The following is a 9393-nucleotide window of genomic DNA, read 5'->3' as shown; positions in this document are numbered from 1 at the left end:
GCAACATCTAAAGTATAACTTGGTTGATATGATGATTGTTTACTAAATGTAAGAAACGGGTCAAGTGAGCACCATGCATCCCTATTTCTACAGCTTCCTAGCAATATCCTATATGAGCACCTATGGCACGTACCCCTCCACATCTGGCAGCTTCATGTAGCCTGCTGTCTGTTTTACATTACATTGCCCGATTATGATGGGTGGTGCTCAATCCATTATACAATGAATAGGCTCCAGTGTGCATTCAAGTATGCGGCATAGTTTGGATACTCCACTCACGAACGAGAAACAAACTCTTCGACTGCAACCTGATTCACTTATTTTGATTCTATGGAGAATAAGCCTGATGACATCCTATTTTATCCCGTTGTGGTTATGGATTTCAGTTGCATCCAAAGATGAGGCTGCGAGGTTTCCTGTTTTTACACTCTAGATGGTATGTGTTTAATTTCGTAATGAAGTCAACACATGACACTATTGTAGATGACTGAACGCAATGATTCAGCTGTGGTGGATTTACTCGCAGCGGTAGTTTGGAGGCGCCGCGCATCACCAAAGCGCTCTACTGAGAATCCCCCACCAGGACGAAGAAAACAGGCTGTGAAGAAAACAGGCTGTTACACGGAGTGCAATCTCTATCCAACCGGTGTACCATCACAAGAACACTTACAAAGTATTTGCTCCAGTTGATTGTCGGTTCTTTATTTAGAATTTTGCGGAAGGAGGCAGTTGGATAGTATTATTTTCGCGGAAAGTGAACGGAACTACCAGGGATGACTGAAGACTTGTAAAGGCATGTAATTTCTACTAAGACTCACTCACATTGTTATTATTATTCTATATTATACTATCATTATTGTGAGTCTTTATGGAAGACTTAGATTTATTTTCAAAACAAGTTGAAAAAATATTGACATGAATGTGCAATGTAGGCTATTCAGTTTGTTTCTCGTAAAAATGTTGGACAGTATACAAACCTCGCTCAATGCGCTTCAAGAAGCAGGAATGTGTTGCATCGATTTAGTCTTTATTATAGGCTACATCATTATCACTTCTGCAGATATTTTTGGTAAATCAGTCATATGAGAGCCCACAATGCATTGTATAGGCTACTATAGTACCAGTATAATCCCTTCCCACTGGGCAAAAACGGGTCGACTCGACTCAAATGTTATTTCACGTGATTTCAACCAAAACAATCAATGTGATGACCAACGTGGAGAACTGATTGGATTTACTAAAAGGTCATCATCTTAAGTGCGTATTGTCTATTTTTTTTACCCAACTTTTAACCTAAATTCAATGACATGGTGACATGTTTTGTTTATTTCACTTGAATACACGTTAGTTGAACTCAACCAAATGCAAATCAAAACTTGACATTGAACTGTGCCCAGTGGGTTGTGATTTATGTAATCATGCATATGTCAATGAGAGCATGTATAGAGGAGTACGGCTGATAATGGATACCACTGAATTATCCCAGTTGATTTTTCTTGTAAAGTCGATTGGGTTAGGACGGTTAATAGTCTATTCATAAACTACTCATTCATATATTTAGAACTTTCTGTAATGGATTTAAAATAAGTTCAACCAAAACTTAATATAATCAATTATACAACTAACAGCATTTATGAGTCCACAGATGCTTATTCTGCATTACACGTATAGTGCATTCAAAGTAAGCAGAGTACAAATTATACAGTGACATTCAGGGGTCTCTATTTTTTCACGGGACCTCTTATGTGTCCACGAAAACAATTTATGGAGTTAATAATAAATATGTAATTTAACGGTAAAACAAAGGTTTACCTTTTAATGTGGCGTGAACACGACCAGTTATGTTTATCTGATTGTCAAACAAATCACTTCAACAAGTAGGTTACCTGCGCATGTTCCGCCACTCAAAAACAATTCCAGCATCCAAACAGTGCACTGTGCTCCTGCCATTTGTTGAATGGAAAGAGACATCTATTACAAAAGTCCAAAAAGTGTAATGACATTCTACGATTGTCATTAGGTCTACACTCAAATTAATTGATGAGACTTGCTGACAAAATTACATTTTTTTTGTAGAAAGAAAAGTGGGTACACCCGAAAATCCACGTGCAGCATCACAACAAAAAGATTCACCCTACACATTAGCACCTTCTTCGGTTGTCTATCTACGTCAGTTTCTGATAACACGCGGTAAGGCACAAGTTGGCAAAATCCAACACATGCCACACACCACAACATATTCCAGCAGATGAGTCGCAGCGGTGCGGATTGCCTCCCATTGAAATTAACTTCCGCGAGAACGCATAGTTTGACACAGTTGGTGTACAAGAAAGCCTCATGTCCAACAGACGTGTCAAAATCTTTGTGTTCAGATCGAAGTAATTTCTTGTCAATGGAGCAGTCCACAAAACTGTGCTGGGGATGCCGCACTTGGCCGCGGTGCGTTCTGTGTACCGCATGCGTTCAATATTTTAAATTTGTGCGTCGCTTTACGGTGCAGTGGAACAAACGGAAGTTCATAAAACAGTCAAGCTAGCTAGCTGTCTAACTACAAAGCGAAACACTTTGCTAGATAGTTTAGCTAAGAAATTACCAGCACATAGCTTCCACTTTCCAGCGAATTATTTAACAATCAACTGACCATGTAATCCAATCGTATTGGCGATGTGTCTCCATGCAGTATTTCTAGCATGGAGGTCCCGGTAGCCATGTGTGCTTTGGTCGAACACGGAAGGAAACCCAGAAACGGCGAAAATAACCTTCTCCATTCTGCAGCCTTGAGAAGCACATGTGCATCAAGTATGGAAAATGCGGACAAGACACCTAATGTGCAAAGCTAAAAACACACGCGCGTCTGGTGTACATAAGGCGTAACGACGCGTTCACACAGGTTATTGCTGTACTGTACATTTTACGTAGTCTTATATATAATGCATGCATTCATAATACATTGCAGGTGGAAGACCTACTCTTATAGTAGCTATATGATGTATGCAGTGCACATATGACTCTGGAGGGAAAGTTGATGCAGAACTGCAGCATCATATTTGGAGATAATCAAAACAGCACCTTATATACAGGATCAGTCAAAAGTTTGGATACACCTACTCATTCAAAGGTTTTTCTTTATTTTTACTATTTTCTAGATTGTAAAATAGTAAAGTTATCAAAGCAATGAAATAACACATATGGAATCATATAATAACCAAAAAGTGTTACAGATTCTTTAAAGTAGCCACCCTTTGCCTTGATGACAGCTTTGCACACTTGGTATTCTCTCAACCAGCTTCACCTGGAATGCTTTTCCAACAGTCTTGAAGGAGTTCCACATATGCTGACCACTTGTTGGCTGCTTTTCCTTCACTTTGCATTCCAACTCATCCCAAACCATCTCAATTGGGTTGAGGTCAGGTGATTGTGGAGGCCAGGTCATCTGATGCAGCACTCCATCACTCTCCTTCTTGGTCAAATAGCCCTTACGCAGCCTGGATGTGTGTTGGGTCATTTTCCTGTTGAAAAACAAATTATTGTCCCACTAAGCGCAAACCAGATGGGACAAGCCATGCTGGTTAAGTGTGCCTTGAATTCAAAATAAATAACTGACAGTGACACCAGCAAAGCACACTCACACCATGATACCCCCCCCATGCTTCACGGTGGGAACCACACATGCAGAGATCATCCGTTCACCCACTCTGCGTCACAAAGACATGGCGGTTGGAACCAAAAATCTAAAATTTGGACTCACCAGACCAAAGGACTTATTTCCACTTGTCTAATGTCCATTGCTCATGTTTCTTGGCCCAAGCAAGTCTCTTCTTATTATTGGTGTCCTTTAGTAGTGATTTCTTTGGAGCGTGAATGCCTGATTCACACAGTCTCCTCTAAACAATTGATGTTGGGATGTGTCTGTTACTTGAACTCTGAAGCATTTATTTAGGCTGCAATCTGAGGTGCAGTTATTTTCAGGAAATATCTCGTCCATGCAAGTTGCATTGTTTGTAACAATAGTGAGATGTGGATATATTATCTTTACATATTTTAAAGGTCGTTTTTATCTCAATATCAAATCACTTCTGGGTAACAATTAAATACCTTACCGTGATTGTCTTCCAATAAAATGGTCAAAAAGAAAAACAATTAACTTCTTAGCAAAGAGAAATTTCTCAAACACAAATTTTCACTAGGACTTTCTGGGAGTGGTCTTAATGTTGAGGGTAAAACTGAAAACGAGTTATTAGAGGTCGACCGATTAATCGGAATGGATGATTAATTAGTGGCGATTTCAAGTTTTCATAACAATTGGAATCTGTATTTTTGGCCGACGATTTTGCCGATTTTTTTATTTAATATGACTTTTTTATACCTTTATTTAACTAGGCAAGTCAGTTAAGAACACATTCTTATTTTCAATGACTGCCTAGGAACGGTGGGTTAACTGCCTCGATCAGGGGTAGATTTTCACCTTGTCAGCTTAGGGGATCCAATCTTGCAACCTTACAGTTAACTAGTCCAACAATCTAACCACCTGCCTTTCATTGCACTCCACGAGGAGCCTGCCTGGTACGTGAATGCAGTACAAGCCAAGGTAAGTTGCTAGCTAGCATAAAACTTATCTTGTAAAAAAACATCACTAGTTATAACTGGTTGATGATATTACTAGTTTATCTAGTGTGTCCTGTGTTGCATATAATCAATGCAACACTGGGGGATGATTTAACAAAAGCACATTTGTGAAAAAAGCACAATCGTTGGACGACTGAACTTAAAATCAATACACAGAAGTATATATTTTTAAACCTGCATATTTAGCTAAGAAATCCAGGTTAGCAGGCAATATTATCCAGGTGAAATTGTGTCATTTCTCTTGCCTTCATTGCACGCAGAGTCAGGGTATATGCAACAGTTTGGGCAGCCTGGCTCATTGCAAACTAATTTGCCAGAATTTTACGTTATTATGACAGAACATTGAAGGTTGTGCAATGTAACGAGAATATTTAGAGACTTAGGGATACCACCCATTAGATAAAATACCGAACGGTTCTGTATTTCACTGAAATAATAAACAATTTGTTTTCGAAATGATAGTTTCTGGATTCAACCATATTAATGACCAAAGGCTCGTATTTCTGTGTGTTATTATGTTTTAATTAAGTCTATGATTTGATAGAGCAGTCTGACTGAGCGGTGGTAGGCAGCGGCAGGCTCAGAAGCATTCATTCAAACAGCACTTTCGTGCGTTTTGCCAGCAGCTCTTCGCAAACACAGCGCTGTTGATGACTTCAAGCCTATCAGCCTAATGGCTGGTGTAACCGATGTGAAATGGCTAGTTAGTTAGCTGTGTGTGCGCTAATAGCGTTTCAAACGTCACTCGCTTTAAGACCTGGAGTAGTTATTCCCCTTGCTCTGCAAGGGCCGCGGCTTTTGTGGAGCGATGGATAACGCTGCTTGGAGTGTGGCTGTAGTCAATGTGTTCCTGGTTCGAGCCCAGGTAGGGGAGAGGAGAGAGACGGAAGCTATACTGTTACACTGGCAATACTATAGTGCCTATAAGAACATCCAATAGTCAAAGGTATATGAAATACAAAATGGTATAGAGAGAAATAGTCCTATAAATACTATATTAACTACAACCTAAAACCTCTTACCTTAGAATATTGAAGTCTCATGTTAAAAACAACCACCAACTTTCATATGTTCTCATGTTCTGAGCAAGGAACTCAAACGTTAGCTTTTTTACATGGCACATATTGCACTTTTACTTCTCCAACACTTTGTTTTTGCATTATTTAAACCAAATGGAACATGTTTCATTATTTATTTGAGGCTAAATTGATTTTTATTGATGTATTATATTATGGTAAAATAAGTGTTCATTCATTATTGTTGTAATTGTCATTATTACAAATTATTATTATTATTTTTTTAAACGGCCGATGGTCCTCCAATAATCGGTATTGGCGTTGAAAAATCATAAATCGGTCAACCCTTAGTTATTATTAGCAGAGTGGTTTGGAACTCTTTCTTATTGGTCTATTAACTAATTTACCGCCCAATGATGTCACCAGGCAGGCCAAAAGTCCATCCCACCAAAACAGGCTGAAATTTCACGCGGTCTTTTCAAACAGCTATTACACAGAAAGGGCATAAAAAAACATTTTCATAAGGTCACAGTATTATTCCTACCTCATAGTGTGGAAATATATTTAAAAACACAAGAAAATTACGTTTGTGACTGCACAACATTTAATTTCCGATGAACATGAATCAAATATCCTATTTGCATATCACACACATTTCTCACTCGTGGCTGATGGCATCTTAAATGTAGAGTACGGGCTCATAGTAATGGCTGGAACAGAATAAAGGGAATGGTATCAAACATCTGGTTTTCCATGTGTTTGATACAATTCCATTTACTCCATTCCATCCATTATTATGAGCCATCCTCCCCTCCCCAGCCTCCTCTGATGTCTCCCCTGTGTTTAGTTCTGCCCTTTATGTACACCTGCAAAAGCACCAAAGGCAAGGTGGATGTATAGTCATTGTACTTTCAGATTGCTGCATCAGTCACAGTAAACATTCAGAAACTTCATGTTCTGAAGTCTTCCTCATTCAAATGGAGCCCCATCAGGTACGTTTCTCCTCTTGTTGTTCTGGTCGAAAGACCAAATTGTAGATAATCGATGATAATCCATCTCCACAGAGGATCATTACACTAGACGTCGTTAGATCACAATACCAAGTTGATTGGGTTTCTGCTGCTATGGTGTCCTCAGTCAAACTGCACAGAGATTCCTTCTGAAAAATCTTGCATTGAAATCCATAATCCATGTGGCAATTTGCCCCCCCACATTCTATCTCTAACCTCGATATAACAGCTCCAATCTGCAGTAGTTTAGCAGTCAACGTTGTCAACACTATGCATGCTGTGGATGGCTATAGATGTTTGTCCCCATAGACAGCAACCTGGCCTCAGAATATTTCGTATTATTCTGTAAGTAAATCCAAGACACTCCATTTAGTACGATATGTCACGTTCGGTATGGGTACATAAGACAGATGGTTACTTACATGGTGTGTCTCGGATGTACTTTGAGAATTCTGATGTATGACAGAATTCTCAAAGTACATCAAATTCAATACTTCATCATGCAATTCACTGGGTTTGATTAAATGTCAAGCATACGGTCCTGATTATTTTGTTGAATACCAACAATCACCTTTAATTTCAGGTCAAGAGATGTATAGTGCAGGCAGCCAATCAGAGAAAAATAATACATCCACAACGCACATTTGACTAACATGGTCTTAATCTGTATGCTCCGCATTTAATCTTATATAATTATTCATGAATTTACCGTAGCCTATTAAAGCAAGCAAATGCATTCCAGATTCAAGTCAGCCACAGTAGCCGGCAGGGGTGGGAGCACCTGCCTAAAGTTCTATGCTATATTTACTTACTTATATCGTTATTATTCCCCTGAAGAATTATGCATTTGCTGTCATAGTGAATGTGTCACTATTTTGGGTGATTTTGCTCGATTCTGCTACCACTTTCAAAGTCATGTACAGTTCTTTATCTTTATGTTTCCTCCTTTGAATATGTTCATTGGAATTTCTTCCTTAACATTGGGAACTATAGTAGACCTTCTGCTATTCAGAGTCAGACTCTTCTGCCCTGGCATGGACTGCTCATCAATTATTCAAATAAACCTACATTTTCCAATAAGTACTCTATTGTACATAATATACTGTATGTGTGGTACTGTATATCAAACTCCCCAGTCCACACATACAGTGCCTAGTGAAAGTCTACACACCCTTTGTACACATCCCTTTCTAATTCATTATATTGTGTGGTGTTTTGTGGTGTCCCTTGTCAGAAATACTCAAGTTGTAGGACTTGCCAGTGTTTTACTCTTGATTGGCAGACGGTAGGCAGACTTTTGTGGTTGGACAAAGTCATGATAATCTGCTCCTGGAAGTAACCCCTAAAAGGTGCTCCTGAAATTAAATATAGCATATAACTTTAGGCAGGTGCTCCCACCCCCTGCAGGCTACTGTGGCTGATTTGATTCTGGAATGCATTTGCACACTGCCTGCCCTCCAAGGACACCTACAGCACCCGATGTCACAATCGTCTGTTAGTTTTAGTACTCTGAAGAACATTTGGTCTTGTTTTCCATGGAGAGCCTGGTAGCTAGGCTTAGGCTGTAATTGTACCGAAACTGCGCTACTGGAAACCTAGAGCATAGAAACAAATATATTCTCATTTTTTTGAGAGAAAATTGCAGACTTATTTTTATTCTGTTTCAGATTTTAGACTTTGTTGAAGGGCTTTGAAAATGAACAAACTATTGTGGGGTGTGTAATATAGTTTCAACACAACGTGGGAAAGATTGGCTTGCACCTGGCCTTCAGAGTTAAAGCAAAAGTTGACCTTTTTTCATGTCTGACTTGTCTGACTTGTAAATGGAGGTATGCTTTCTGAGGTGAAGTACATTTACATTACATTTAAGTCATTTAGCAGACGCTCTTATCCAGAGCGACTTACAAATTGGTGCATACACCTTATGGCATCCAGTGGAACAGTCACTTGCATCTAAATCTTTTTTTTTTTTTTTTTTTTTGGGGGTGAGAAGGGGGGTGAGAAGGATTACTTACCCTTACTTACCCTATCCTAGGTATTCTAAGTAGATTTTGAAGGCAGAAGTGCCACTCAGTGTTGTCTGCTTCCAACTCACACTCTCAAACACGTAGATCCCCTGAACGCAGCTCACTTTCCAGCCCACTTTCCAGCTCACACTCTCAAACACGTAGATCCCCTGAACGCAGCTCACTTTCCAGCCCACTTTCCAGCTCACACTCTCAAACACATAGATCCCATGAACGCAGCTCACTCTCTGTTTGTTTTGTAACATGTACTTCTCGGAGCTCTGGTCATTTCCGTATTAGTATCATAGTTTTTGGCACTCCTCACGAACAATGCCTTTTTGCCTATTCCCTGCCTGTCCTGTTACCGTTTTGGAGTCCCTGTGTATGACCTTCTGCCAGTCCCTGGACCCAGCTACCTGCCTCTTCCTGTGGTCCTTTGCTTATAAACACCTGCTGTGCACTGCGCTTGAAACCAGAACTCTGTCTCCCATCGTATTCATTACACTCAGACTTGCCTGGCTGGCTGCTCGTTCTCTTAGCGGAGCCACACCTTCAGAGGTTGGGGGTGTCTGCCATAGGATTCACTGCACCGATTCTGGCCACAAACAAACTCCCCAGTCCACACATATAGTGCCTAGTCAAAGTCTACACACTTCTGACACAGTCATCATATTTTGCTGCCTTAAAATAAAATAAAAATCCTACAGATTTACATAACCCTGTATTGTGGTGGCA

The 9393-nt window shown here is 39.8% G+C and overlaps 1 protein-coding gene across 1 annotated transcript in view; it reads left to right on the top strand.

Annotated features, from left to right (window-relative positions):
* The first annotated feature begins 299 nt into the window (after positions 1-299).
* LOC118387201 (opsin-5-like) overlaps positions 300-9393 on the top strand; it is a 57470-nt gene continuing 48376 nt past the window's right edge. Inside the window, exon 1 of the mRNA XM_052523764.1 lies at positions 300-793. The gene's annotated coding sequence lies outside the window, so the exon portion shown is untranslated. The remainder of the gene's footprint in view (positions 794-9393) is intronic.

The sequence above is a fragment of the Oncorhynchus keta genome, chromosome 8, assembly GCF_023373465.1.
Source record: "Oncorhynchus keta strain PuntledgeMale-10-30-2019 chromosome 8, Oket_V2, whole genome shotgun sequence".
In the NCBI taxonomy this organism is placed as follows: domain Eukaryota; kingdom Metazoa; phylum Chordata; class Actinopteri; order Salmoniformes; family Salmonidae; genus Oncorhynchus; species Oncorhynchus keta.
Note: the sequence above shows the minus strand (reverse complement) of the source record. Positions and strands in the feature narration are given on the sequence as shown.